Raw genomic sequence first — 12,769 nt, 5'->3', positions numbered from 1 at the left:
ATATTTTTTTTTGAGCTACTGTGATTTTGCTTTGGTTATAGAACACAGCATCTTCTTTGATGCCAGTATGCCATGTGGGGGTAGTTCTGAGGTAGTATCTCTGGTATCCCACAATGGATACTAAAGTCCTAAAGAAAGATCTTGAATTGCTTCTAATGTCCTCTGTGTGAATTCTCTGTAAAATAGTCTTCAAGTAAAAATATGTTTGAGCATTCAGAATATATGACCAGCTCATTGGAGTTGCCCTCTGCAGTTCAAGAGGGGGCCTCAGTAGTTCCTCTGAGGGTGGTGGCAGAAGGGCAGGGGTCCTGCTGGGTGTGGTCACTCACAGGAAAACAAAGTCCCTGGTTTTGGTTTGAGGATGGAAGGACAAAAATGACACCAGGGTCTGGTGGTGCTTTTCCAGGACCATGGGGAATGAAAGCTTTTGTGGTGGCATCAGTGTGGGAACCCTGGTTGAGGCTCAGAGATGGGGAGGAGGACTTGAGGTTATTCATAAACCAAGGTGAAAGCTGGTCTTGGTTCATTGCACACTGGAAGAAGTAAAAAGTCAAAGACCCTCAGAAAGAGCTCTGAAATCAAGAACACAAACAACCTGAAGCTTGAGGCATCCCTCCTCACACCCCAAGAGCATAGCTCCACTCAACAGAATTCAGAGCCTAGAAAAAATGGACTGTTAAAAAATAAACCACAGAGGAAGAACTTGACCATTGATAATTACTTTGGTCATAGAGAAGATTAGGTTCAAGCTCAGAAGACAATGAAATCAAATAAGCTGCTTGTAAAACTTCAAAGAAAAATGCAAAATTGTTACAAGGTCAAAAAGAGTTCTTGGAAGAGCTTAAAAAGGACTTTAAAAATCAAATATGAAGTAGATGAATATCAGAAAAAATAAGTAATGCAAGAAAATTATGAAAAGAAAGTCAACTAATGGATGAATAAGCTGTGGTATATGATTGTATTGGAATTCTACTGTGTTCTAGGAAATGATGGGCAGTTTGATTTTAGAAAAACAGAAAGGCTTGCATGAAATAATGCAGAGTGAAATGATCAAAACCAAGAGAATGTTGTATATAGCAACAGCAATATTGTTCAAGGAGAAACTGTGAATGACTAAGTTATTTTGAATAATATGAACATTCATATCATCTTCTAAGGACTTATGAAGGAAAATGTTATCTACCTCCCAAGAAGGAATTGATACATGGAAGTATGTACTGTATGGTTCCACAGATACATCTATCAAATATTGACCTCTTATGTGAAGCTGGGACATAGGGAGGAAGAAAACTTGGAATTCAAAATGTAAAAACAAAACAAAACTATAAAGATTAAAATATCAAAAAAATTAAGTGGAATTGATATCCTAGAAAAATGAGGGCTTCAGGGAATCAAATTTGTATGGTCATTGCCCTCTATCTCAAGATATAAGCAGGTATATTTTCTGAAATGAATTGGGGACACCAACTTTAAAAGAAGATTCAAACTGAACAGAAAATTCAATCCCTGATCTTGAGAACTGTGGAATAACAATTAGAGAGGTTTCACAATGATTTTGTTTTCTATCTGGGAAGGAGCCTGAACCATGAGTCAGGCACAAAGGCTTTTCAGCATAATAGTTCCAGGCTAAGTTGATTCCTCTGCTGCTTCTTCCCTTAGTCACAGGTTATGATGAATGCTGACCAAACTCAGACCTTGAGGTCCCTGTCCTGAGAACTACACCCCTCAGACTACCTTACCCAATGGGACATGTCACTTCAGGGAGAGGATGCTGAGGGATTAGCATCAGGTTAGCACAGAAAAACTAGAATTTGGAAGAGAATTAGTTGTCTCAGTTCCTGGAATGAGTACTTGATCTATAGACCCTCTGGGCCCTTCTGGCCCCTAAGAAGGCAGAGAGGATACTGTGCAGCTTCTCTGCCCCTCAAAGTTCCCTGTGAAGTTTTCCATGATGCTGTGAGTTTGGCCTAAGTGACTTTATTTTTCTCCTGGTGGTAGCTATATAGACTTTTTCAATTATAGTGGTGGGAAGGGAGTCTACTTTGCATTTCTCTTTGGACCATAAAAGCCATTGTGATTGAATGGTGGGTATACAGGTAGGCTACGGGCATATGTGTATTGGGAACACATTTGTCAATGCTGGCTACTTGGTATTTTTGTTCCTCTCTGTCCTCTGCTATGAGCAGAGTGGAGAACCTTGTTTGGAGCCTCAAAAAAAGAACTTTTTCTGAACTTGAATTGACTCCCAACATCAGAATCTGGTATTGCTTTTCAGGATATTCTGCTAGATGATGTGTTAGGGTGTGTAGTGCTAGGGTTGAAAGGAGGGTGCTCAACCTTACCAGTGGGGCTTATCTTGGAAATGCTACACACTTCAAGGATGAGCCAGTGGCATGGTTGCGATGGCATCTGATCTGACTCTGCTTCCTTAAAGTCCTAACTAGAATTTCACCTCCTACAGGAGGTCTGCCCAAACCCATCTTAATTCTAGATCTTTCTTCTTAATTTCATGTCCTATTTGTCCTGTAGATAATTGGCTCTGCATGTTTGTTGAAAGTTTCAGTCTTATACCTCTTGTTGTATTCCCCAGTATTTTATATCATGTGTGGCCCATAGTAGACAATTAATGTTTGTTTATTGATTGATGGGTCAAAATGGTTTATTATGATATAAAAAAAACTCAGCAAAGGAGGATTTGAGCAGATGGATAGAATTCAGTCAGGTGTTGGAATCTCATGTGGTTTTCCTCATTCTCGCCATCTTGAGCTATACTAGGGCAACATGCTGTCCGGTGGTCCGGACACGTAGGAGGTTTGGGCTCAAAGGCACAGCTCTCTGGGGTTTATGTAGGATTTTCGGACAAAGTGCCTGCTTTGGCAGTTGTCACATTGCTGGTGGGGTGAAAGTGTCAGGGAACATGGATCAGCAGCTAAAATAGGTTTTCTAAAAATTAACTCAGAAGGCCAACTCAGATGAGGAAGGTGGAATTCTAGCTGTGCTGTATCAGCAAGCTTGTTGGAGAGTTTCTGCAGCCAGTTCTAACTAGAACTGTGTGTAGTTAAACTTTAACTTTATTCTGCATTGTGTAACTTGTGTCATGCCTGGGAGAGTAGGGTCGTAGGATCTTCTGGCTTTTCTTCCAAAAAATATGAAGAAAGAAATTGCATAATAAAATTTCTCCATTATTTTGTAAGGAACAATCTGTACATCACTAGAAAACCCAATAAGAACCAATCCTGGATTCATCTCACAAATGCATTATTCTTTAATTATAAAGATATAGCAATAATATGATTTTATAAACAAATAATTAGAAAAAACTGTCACCTATCAAGGAACAAACAGACTTTGCAACTGCATTTCAATAGCTAACAAAAAAAATCATGTATTCATTTGTCTTTTTCCACAATTCCCTTAAAAGAATAGCGGTGTGTTCATGGGACCTAAGAGTTATCAAAATAAGTTTCCATAAACAATTAATTTGTATATTGTGATTTATCTCACTTTTAAAGAGTTGAGACAGGGATTCTTTCATTTTTTTCTTTGTATCCTTAGTGCAATGTAATAAATAACAAACTAAATGCTTATTGAATTGAATTATCTCAGGAAACTGTTCATATTTTCACTCATCCCCCCCCCCTTTTAGTCAATCTGAATTTTTATAATTTAATAAATAAAGCACATTTATTTTTGAATCACTGATTCAGCTGAGGAAAGCCACTAGGTTCAAATAATAGATAATAATGCTATTAATGCTGGATTGAACACATGCTTCTTGAGTATATTAAAATAACCCATAGAAATCAAAAACAAAGAGCCAATAAGCAACTTCATCCAGCTCACATTAGTCTAAGGAAGATCTCAGAAGTAGGGGTCTCAGTGAAAAGCATATTACTGGTGTGTCCTCTCCCTGCTTCTGTAATGGAGAGGAGACAAAAAGTTGGTTACTTCTTGTGAATTAGAAGGTATTTGATAGGTTATTATCAAATCTCTCCAAATTAACATTTGGGCTGAAGGCATTCAAAAACCAAAGACAGTCAGCTGGAGAATGACATAGGGCAATGTTATGGCTCATCGAAGAGGAAAAACACTGATAGCTGTCTCTTCCAATATTAGATACTTTAACATCTCATCAATAGAGTAGTTGGCCTGGATGCCACCTCTTCAAAGACTCAGTCCCTAGGCACCAACAAATTCTGTTAGACTACACAATGTAGTCTATAGTAGAAACTTTTATTTTTACGATCCCCAATATAGATCTTAATACCTCCAGCTGTTTCTCTGGGCACATCAAGTTAACAACATTTATGAAGTACCAGGCCCTATACATGCACGGGGGGATATAAACAAAGACCAAAACATTCCAAAAACTTCTGAGAGGGTTAGGAAATGAACAGGAAAGGAGGCCAGTGTCAACTTGATCACTGGTGTCTTCTCTGGTCAAAATCTGCAGCCTTTACCAGATAGTGATCCTGTCTCTTGCAAAAACAATCATTTGGGGCCTCAAATCCCTTTCCATGGACCACACACCTCTTGCACGCACTTCTGTCAGGATTTCTATTACTGTGGAAGTCTTATTGAGATGATACTTCTGATGTTTAAATATGCATATATGTGTCTGTGTGTGTATGTCTGCAGCTGCCCTGATTTCTGGCTTCATTCAATGCTACTTGCTTGAAGCACAGACAAAAAAGCAATGATAATTATCTTGCAGGCACTGTTGGCCTGGAACTACAAGAACTGCTTGTGTTTATTTGCTCATTGATTCATCCATAGTCCTAACTCCTTAAAATCTTCATTATGATGCTGCTGCTGCCTCAAGATTTTATCTGCACTGACTCCTACTACTCTGGTACCTGGGGTTACAGGTATATACATTCATACTGTCCCTCACCATCCCTTAGGAAGTGAATGGGTCTTGACTAGGGATTGTTTGGCACTGGCTCCTGGTCCAGTGATGCTTACTTTTAAAAAGTTTTCTTAGGCTACTAGGCAATAAACCCTATTTTGTTTTTGTTTTTCAAATAGCAGACTGCCCCAAGTGATGGATAAACCAAAAGAATTAACCACACTGAATATCACTGATGGTTTCTTGAATCCCAACAAGATGATATTTTCTGCCTTCACTTAATGCATTCCAGAGCCTTAATACTGTTCTAATCTGTGACATTGACAGTGGTTTTACTTTGGCTTGCTCTTCCCAGGATTCTGACCACTTCCTTACCTATATGTGGCATGACCATCCTCAAATATCTAGAGGGCAGGGTGTAGGATTGCCCCTTTCTTGTAAGTCTGGGGCTTAGACTAATGGCTCAGATGTAGTATGTAATAAATGTTCATTGATTAATTAGACCTATAAATTTGCAACTATCCTTCATTACCAGTCAATGGAGCTATCTTAGTTGGTAGATAAAGATAAATTTCTGATGAGGAAAACAAAAAGAGAAAGAATAAGAAGGTAAGGTCATTCTAGAATATTTTATTTCAGAGTCTTGTATTAAAGGCATTTAAACTCACCTGCTATAAGGAGTTCTGTTCCTTTTGGCAAAGCCCCAGAGTTTTCATGCTACTTATATTGTTGGGGTTTGTAGTGGAGAATTGAGAGACCAGGTGTAAGGGGAGGGACAAATGGAAATAGCTCATTATTTGAAGGAATTTTGAGAGTCCCAGCCTTAGCCTAGCTCCCAAAGGTGCATTAACCAGCACTAGTTATGTACCAGATTGCTCTTACTCTTTCCAGTCAAGTGGACTTTTTCCTTCTTGCCTTTTTTCTTTCCAGAAATGCTTCTTTGGGCACTGCAGTGTTTTTCTGCAACAAATACTCTGCACATGTTTTAATTCCTCAGATACTGCTTCCTGAGAAACACCTCCAATACCTGATTCCTTTTGCAGGGTCTGTGAGGTCTGGGACCTCTCACCCAAACTCCAGGAATCCCACAAGGTGTTGACACAGGACCAGGTAATCAATGACTACTTGGCAAATATTTGGCTTTTAGGAAATACTTGGTGATAGTGATTCCTTCTCCCAACTTATTTCTTTTAGCCTTGCAATCTGAATTTTTAGTATTCTGCTGAGTTCCTTGCTTTCTGATTTTCATTACATCTCAGGCTTGGGTTCCTTGACTGAGTCAGTAGGATTTGGGGGATCTTAGGGGTATGAAATTGCATGATAGATTCTTGGTGGTGAGGAAGGATATTTTTGAAAGAGATGACTTCCTGGGGATTCTATTGTTTTTTTGAATTTTACAATTCCCCCCCCCCCCATCTCACTTCCCCCCCCCCCCCCACAGAAGGCAGTCTGATACTCTTTACACTATTTCCATGCTATACATTGATCAAAATTGAATATGTTGAGAGAGAAATAACATCCTTGAGGAAAAAATTAACTACTCTTATAAGAGATAGCAAAATTACATAATAAGATACCCATTTTTAAAAAAATTAAAGGTAATAGTCTTTGTTTAAACTCCACAATTTTTTTCTTTGGATACAGATGGTATTCTCCATCACAGATACCCTAAAATTGTCCCTGATTGTTGCACTGATGAAATGAGGAAGTTCATTAAGATTGATCATCCACCCCATGTTGCTATTAGGGTGTACAATGTTCTTCTGGTTCTGTTCATCTCACTCAGCATCAGTTCATGCAAATTCTTCCTGGCTTCTCTGAATTCCCATCCCTCCTGGTTTCTAATAGAACAATAGTATTCCATAACACGCATATACCATAATTTGTTCAGACATTGCCCAATTGATGGACATTCACTCAATTTCCAATTCTTTGCCCACCCCAAACAGGGCTGCTATGAATATTTTTGTACAGGTGATGTGATGTTTTTGTCCTGGGGATTCTAAAATATTGGTTTTGAAAAGTAATTTGAAATAATTGTAATCCTTTCATTTTTATAACTGGGGAAACTTCTAATAAGGATAATGACTTGCCAAAGATAATCCAGTTAAATTGTGCTATGACTGGGACTGGACTAGGTGTTCTGTAAAAGAATTTAGTGTTCTTTCTACAGTTAAGTTTGACAATTTTAGGGAGTGAAACTTGACAGTAGTACAGTACAAATTTACAACAGGGAAAAGGAAAAGAACTGGGAGAATGAAAAGCTTGCAGATTAATATTTTCCTTTTCCCTCCTCCTAGTAAAAGTGATTTTACAAGGAAACTATAGTCTAGGATAGGCTTCCCCCTCTAGGCATTTTCTGCCACTTACTTTGTGGAGACTGCCACATCTATTCCTCTTTTGCATGGTACTTTACTTTCACAACAATACTGTTCATTGTAGGTATCAAAGAGGATACTACCTCATGGAAAGGCTTCTCCCCAACCATGTTCCTGATTATGTCATGTAGCTCATCCCTGATGTGGAGCCTCTCTTGACTTTTTCCTACATTTGTTTGGAAATTTCTTCCCTATATCTCTAACTCCTCCAGGAGCTAAGTGCCCCCATCAGATCAGAATCCTTATTCCCCAGACCTCATATCCCTTCATTTACCATCTCTCTTCACTCAGTGAGGGGGTGGCAGGTGAATCAGAGCTGAGCATCACCTCTAATTGAGAATGGTTGAGCACCAGGTATATGCACTCAACCCTTTCCAATCAGAGATGGGGCTCAGTTTCACCTCACTTGCCACCCCTTTTACTGCACGGCCCTGTAAGATCTCCTTCCTTCCCCCTTTTCAATCTTTCCTCCTTCCTCCTCATTCACTAACCTGTAGGAGCTTTTCTTTCTGAGGCTACAAAGGTCCCCTTCCCTTCATTTTGCATCACTTACTCCTCTCTATTGTCTTGTTCCATTCCCCCATTTCATGTACCTTCCCATGTTTTAATATAGACCCACAAAAAAGGGGGTGGGATGTCTCTAGTTTTTGTCCCCAACTTCTTCACTGCTGCCTCTATCAGATGTCCACTTTCACCCATTTCCTTGTCTATGTTTAGGAAGAAGTCTCTAACTGGTCTTTCTGCCATCAGACTGTTGCCATAATGTCCTTGCCTGCTGCATTTATTCACTCTGTTGTCCGTGGTGTTTGAGAGGTGAGTCATCTCTTCAGTTCTGATTTTCTTTCTAAAAATGTTTCAAACTCTTTTTTACTACTAAATCTGTCTTTTCTGATATGGTGAAGCTCAGATTTGCGGGATAGGTTCCCCAGGACTGGATCCAGAGCTTCATTGCTCTTCTGAACACATTCCATTCCCATTTTTTTAAACTGGGTACAGAATAGTCTTGTATTATTGGCATGACCTTTCCTTTACACTTGAAGGCCTTTCTCCCATTGGCTCCCAGAACTTGTTTCTGAATTGGACTGTTCAATTTTACAATATGCGTTTTGGAATTAGGCAGCCTTAGTTTTTTTCTGAAAGCAGTCCATGAATACTTTCATTTTTTACATTTAGAAATTCCAGAAATTTCTTCTATAAATTCCATCATTATGTTGTTAATGTTTTTTTGTACTGTTATGTTCTTTTTGAAGGCTTCTAATCCTTGGGGTGTCTCTGTATATCCTGTCTTAGAGCTCAGTATATTTTTCTTGTGTAGTGGGTATATTTTCTTTTGATATTTTTTTTTTTGCATCTGTTCTACTAGGCTGTTCTTCACTTCTGTGTATTTGCATTCTCTATCTCTTGTTCTATTGTCTCTTTCTCTTCCCCTTCCCCCCATCCCACTTTCCCCTATCACTTACTTTTTTTTTTTTTTTTTTTAGATTTTTGCAAGGTGAATGGGGTTAAATGGCTTGCCCAAGGCCACACAGCTAGGTCTGAGACCAGATTTGAACCCAGGTACTCCTGACTTCAAGGCTGGTGCTTTATCCACTACGCCACCTAGCCGCCCCTATCACTTACTTTTTGACTGTGGTTTCCTTTGGGGCTGGATCTCAAAGCATCTCAGCCTTCTCCCACTGAGCAATCATGGTTCAACAACTTGCTCCTACTGACTTTTAGGTGGTCAGAACTGTCACCAGATGGATGATGTATTCTTTCTTTCAAACTTGGTGGAATGCTGCTCTCCCCGCCCCCCCCCCCCCCACCTGTCCTGGTAATATGTCTCATTTTCTCTACGTTCAGTTCTCTTGTCTGGCACAGGTAGTTCAGGCCTTTACCATGCTGGTGCTTCCAGGTTGCTGCCCTGGCAGGCTTTAGCTCATGCAGGGCCATGGTCAAATTGATTGACAAGGTCCCAATTGACTTCTGCAGCCAGGAGCCAGAGTTTTTAAGGCACTGGAAAGAGAAAGTTATGAGGGTTTTACTCACATCCTGTAAATTTGGTTAAAAATGACAAAAATGGCAATAGTCAACATTGGAGGAACTGTAGGAAGATAGCATACTAATACATTGGTGGTGGAGTTGGGAAATGATTCAACCATCTTGGAAAGCCATTCAGAACGAGGTCAACAAAATAACTAAAATATCCTAGTATCAGAGACACTATTACTAGGATTATATCCCCAAGGAAGTCACTTTTTGTGGTAGCTAAAAATTGGAAGCAAAGTAGATACCCATGAGTTTAGGAATGACTATGAACAAACTGTGGTACATAATGAAATGGAATACTACTGTGCTGTAAGAAATGATATATTTTTTTTTTCAGTTGGTCAACAAATATTTATTAAGTACCTACTAGGTAAAAGGTCCTAAGCAATAGGAAATATAAAATTAAAGACAGTCCCTGCCCAGGAGGAGGTCATAATATAACGGGTGGGGGAGACAACATGCAAATAACCATGTACAAATATGCTACAGACAAGATTAATTGAAAACAGATCCATCTTTCTTCCAAGAGGGCCCCCCACCAACTATTTGTTTTTCAAGGCTTGAAAAGCATGGCTCTCTTTAACAAACCAAATGGATCTGTCACAAATCTGTTACACTTAGTGGATTCTATCTGAAGACTCCATTATTTCACTTGGTATCCAACTGTTCAAAAAAAATGAACTTCTGGGGTGGCTAGGTGGCATAGTGGATAAAGCACTGGCCCTGGAGTCAGGAGCACCTGGGTTCAAATCCGGTCTCAGACACCCAATAATTCCTAGTTGTGTGGCCCTGGGCAAGCCACCCAACCCCATTTGCCCTGCAACTCCCCAAAAAAAACAACTAAAAAAATGAACTTCAGTTCTATTACTGGTAGCACCTCAATTTACCAATAAATCCCTGGAAGCAATTAAGTAAGCAATAGGGATGAGTTTTTGGTTTATAAGGTGTTATCTGGATGTCACTAAAATTACTTGTTCAGTTTTTTAAATGGGCAAAGACACTGGAGTGGTTTGTCATTACCTTCTCCAGTCCATTTCACAGATGAAGAATCTGAGGCAAATAGGGTTAAATGATGTGTCCAGGGTTAAACAACTAATAAGTGTCTGAGGCCCCATTTGAACCCAGGAAGAGGGGGCAGCTGGGTGGCACAGTGGATAGAGCACCAGCCCTGGAGTCAGGAGTACCTGAGTTCAAATCCACCCTCAGACACTTAATATTTTTACCTAGCTGTGTGGCCTTGGGCAAGCCACCCAACCCCATTGCCTTGCAAAAACCTAAAAAAAAAAAATGCAGCAAAAAAACAAACAACTCAGGAAGAGAGGTCTTCTTGCCTCCAGGTCAGATACTCTGACACAATGGAGTAGATCATATCAACCCCAAGTGGATGGTCCTACAGAAATGCTTTATCACAGGTTGGTCAACCCTAAAAAAAAAATAGGCTATTTTTCAGATTTCAATGACTTTGAAAAAAATTAAGGCAAAACAAAGACAGACAAAATAAAGCAAATAGATAGGCAGACACTTTAATGGGGGTGGTTTTTTGTTTACAAATGAAATTTTTAGGAGAATCAGGCAATGCTGCCGGCATTAGATGCAATCCTGGGCCACAAGTCAGCACACTCCTTGGCAACAGGTCCTGTGATGGCTGAACCTTTCATCTCTCCTTTTTTGTTTACTATGACCCCTGCATTGTCCTCAAAATATAAGAACACACCATCTTTTCTCCGATATGACTTTCGTTGCCGTATTACCACTGCTGGATGGACCTTCTTCTGGAGTTCTGGTTTTCCCTTTTTGACTGTGGCCATTACCATGTCACCCACACCAGCTGCAGGTAGCCTGTTCAATCTTCCCTTAATCCCCTTCACAGAGATGATGTACAGGTTCTTGGCACCTGTATTATCAGCACAATTGATGCCAGCTCCAACTGGGAGACCCAAGGAAATTCGGAACTTGCTCCAGAAGACCCACCACGTCCTTGCTTAAACATCTTGGCTCCCAGAAAGTGCGAAAGAGAGAAAGAAATGATATATGTTGAGCAACCAGACTTTAGAGAAACATGGAAAGATTTGCATGAACTGATGCTGAATGAAGAGCGTGGAACCAAGAGAACATAGTACACATTAACAACATTGAGAGATAATCGATTATGATACATGCAGCTCCTCTTGGTTGTTCAGAGATCTAGGACAATCCTGGGAACCCTATTATGGAAAATTCCATTCATATCCAGAAAAAACTATGTAGAACAAAGCATACAATTTTCACTTTTTAAATTTTCTTTTGTTTTTCCTTTTATGATCCTCCCCCTGTTCTAATTCCTCTTTCACAACATGAGTAAGATGTAGATATGTTAAAAAGGATCATACATGTGCAACTTTTACCAGATTGTTTGCTCCCATGGGGAGTAGGGAGGAAAGGGAGGCTGATAGAAAAATGTGGAATAAATAAACTTGCCATTGGATGAATGTTGAAAACTACCTTTACATGAAATTGGAAAAAAAATATAGAAATGATGGAGAAGCATAGAAAGTTTATAAGAGTTGATGCAGAGTGAATCAGGAGAACCAAGAAAACAACATACATAATAACTACAAGGTCAACAGAAATTTATTCTAATTATATACCCCCAAATCAAAAGTATAAGCAACAAAATTAATATAAAGTGGAACTCAAATGAAAAGACAGAAGAAGATAGCTGCAATCTATCCTCTGGGATATGTGTATGTATGTTCCACAGATGTTACACATTGCACATATTTTTGGACTTTCTCAATGTATCAATTAGTTATACTGCTTTTTTTTACTTTCTAAAAAATGCCAACAACATGCTATTTAAGATAAAGGATTTTTTTTGGGGAAGGGAAGGGGGGAGAGATACTTGGGATACAATGGTGATGTTAGAAATAGAAAGTATCAATAAAAAGTTTTTTAAAAACCTTGTTTTTTTCTTCTACCTCTTTATGGTCTGAAATTTCAATCCCTGTGGATGTGATAAAATTGGGGAGTGGAAGAAACTCCACTACATTTTCTTTTTATTGCTTTGTTCACCCTGTACATTTGCTATTTTGTTGATTTAATTTTTTGTCTTCTTTTTTTAATTGGCTAAAAGGGGAATCAATTTTTATTAATCTTTTCAAAGAATTTTTGTTTTTACTTATCATTTCTGATTGGTTCCTAGTTAATCTATTTTTCTTCTAATTTCTAACATTTCCTTTTTTGTGCTTATTCTAAGTATGTTTATTTGTAGGCTTTCTAATTTAAAAATGCACATTTAGTTCATAAATTCTTTTTAAAAAATTTTGTTAATTGTAAGGATGAAATATTCTCCCTAAGGACTTGTATCATCATTATTGTGTTTTTTCACAAAATTGTTAATATTAAAATTTTTTTCTTTGAGCTCATTTTTTAACATTTCATTGTTGTTTCCTTGTGTCTGTGTCTCACTTCCTTTTGACATCATGAAGAAATCAGTGTAACACGAAGATCATCAAAATGGTAATCCCTTCCTTTT

At 38.8% G+C, this 12,769-nt stretch overlaps 1 long non-coding RNA gene and 1 pseudogene across 1 annotated transcript; one reads left to right on the top strand and one right to left on the bottom strand.

The window, feature by feature from the left end:
• Nucleotides 1–4,793: 4,793 nt before the first annotated feature.
• On the top strand, nt 4,794–8,457 carry LOC141495610 (uncharacterized). The gene is made up of 3 exons (XR_012470814.1): nt 4,794–4,868; nt 5,780–5,959; nt 7,945–8,457. It is a non-coding gene; the product is annotated as an uncharacterized LOC141495610 (long non-coding RNA).
• Nucleotides 8,458–10,757: 2,300 nt separating this feature from the next.
• LOC141495607 (large ribosomal subunit protein uL14-like) lies at nt 10,758–11,260 on the bottom strand (annotated as a pseudogene).
• Between the last annotated feature and the right edge of the window lie 1,509 nt (nt 11,261–12,769).

The sequence above is a fragment of the Macrotis lagotis genome, chromosome 8 (genome assembly GCF_037893015.1).
Source record: "Macrotis lagotis isolate mMagLag1 chromosome 8, bilby.v1.9.chrom.fasta, whole genome shotgun sequence".
NCBI classification, from domain to species: domain Eukaryota; kingdom Metazoa; phylum Chordata; class Mammalia; order Peramelemorphia; family Peramelidae; genus Macrotis; species Macrotis lagotis.
Note: the sequence above shows the minus strand (reverse complement) of the source record. Positions and strands in the feature narration are given on the sequence as shown.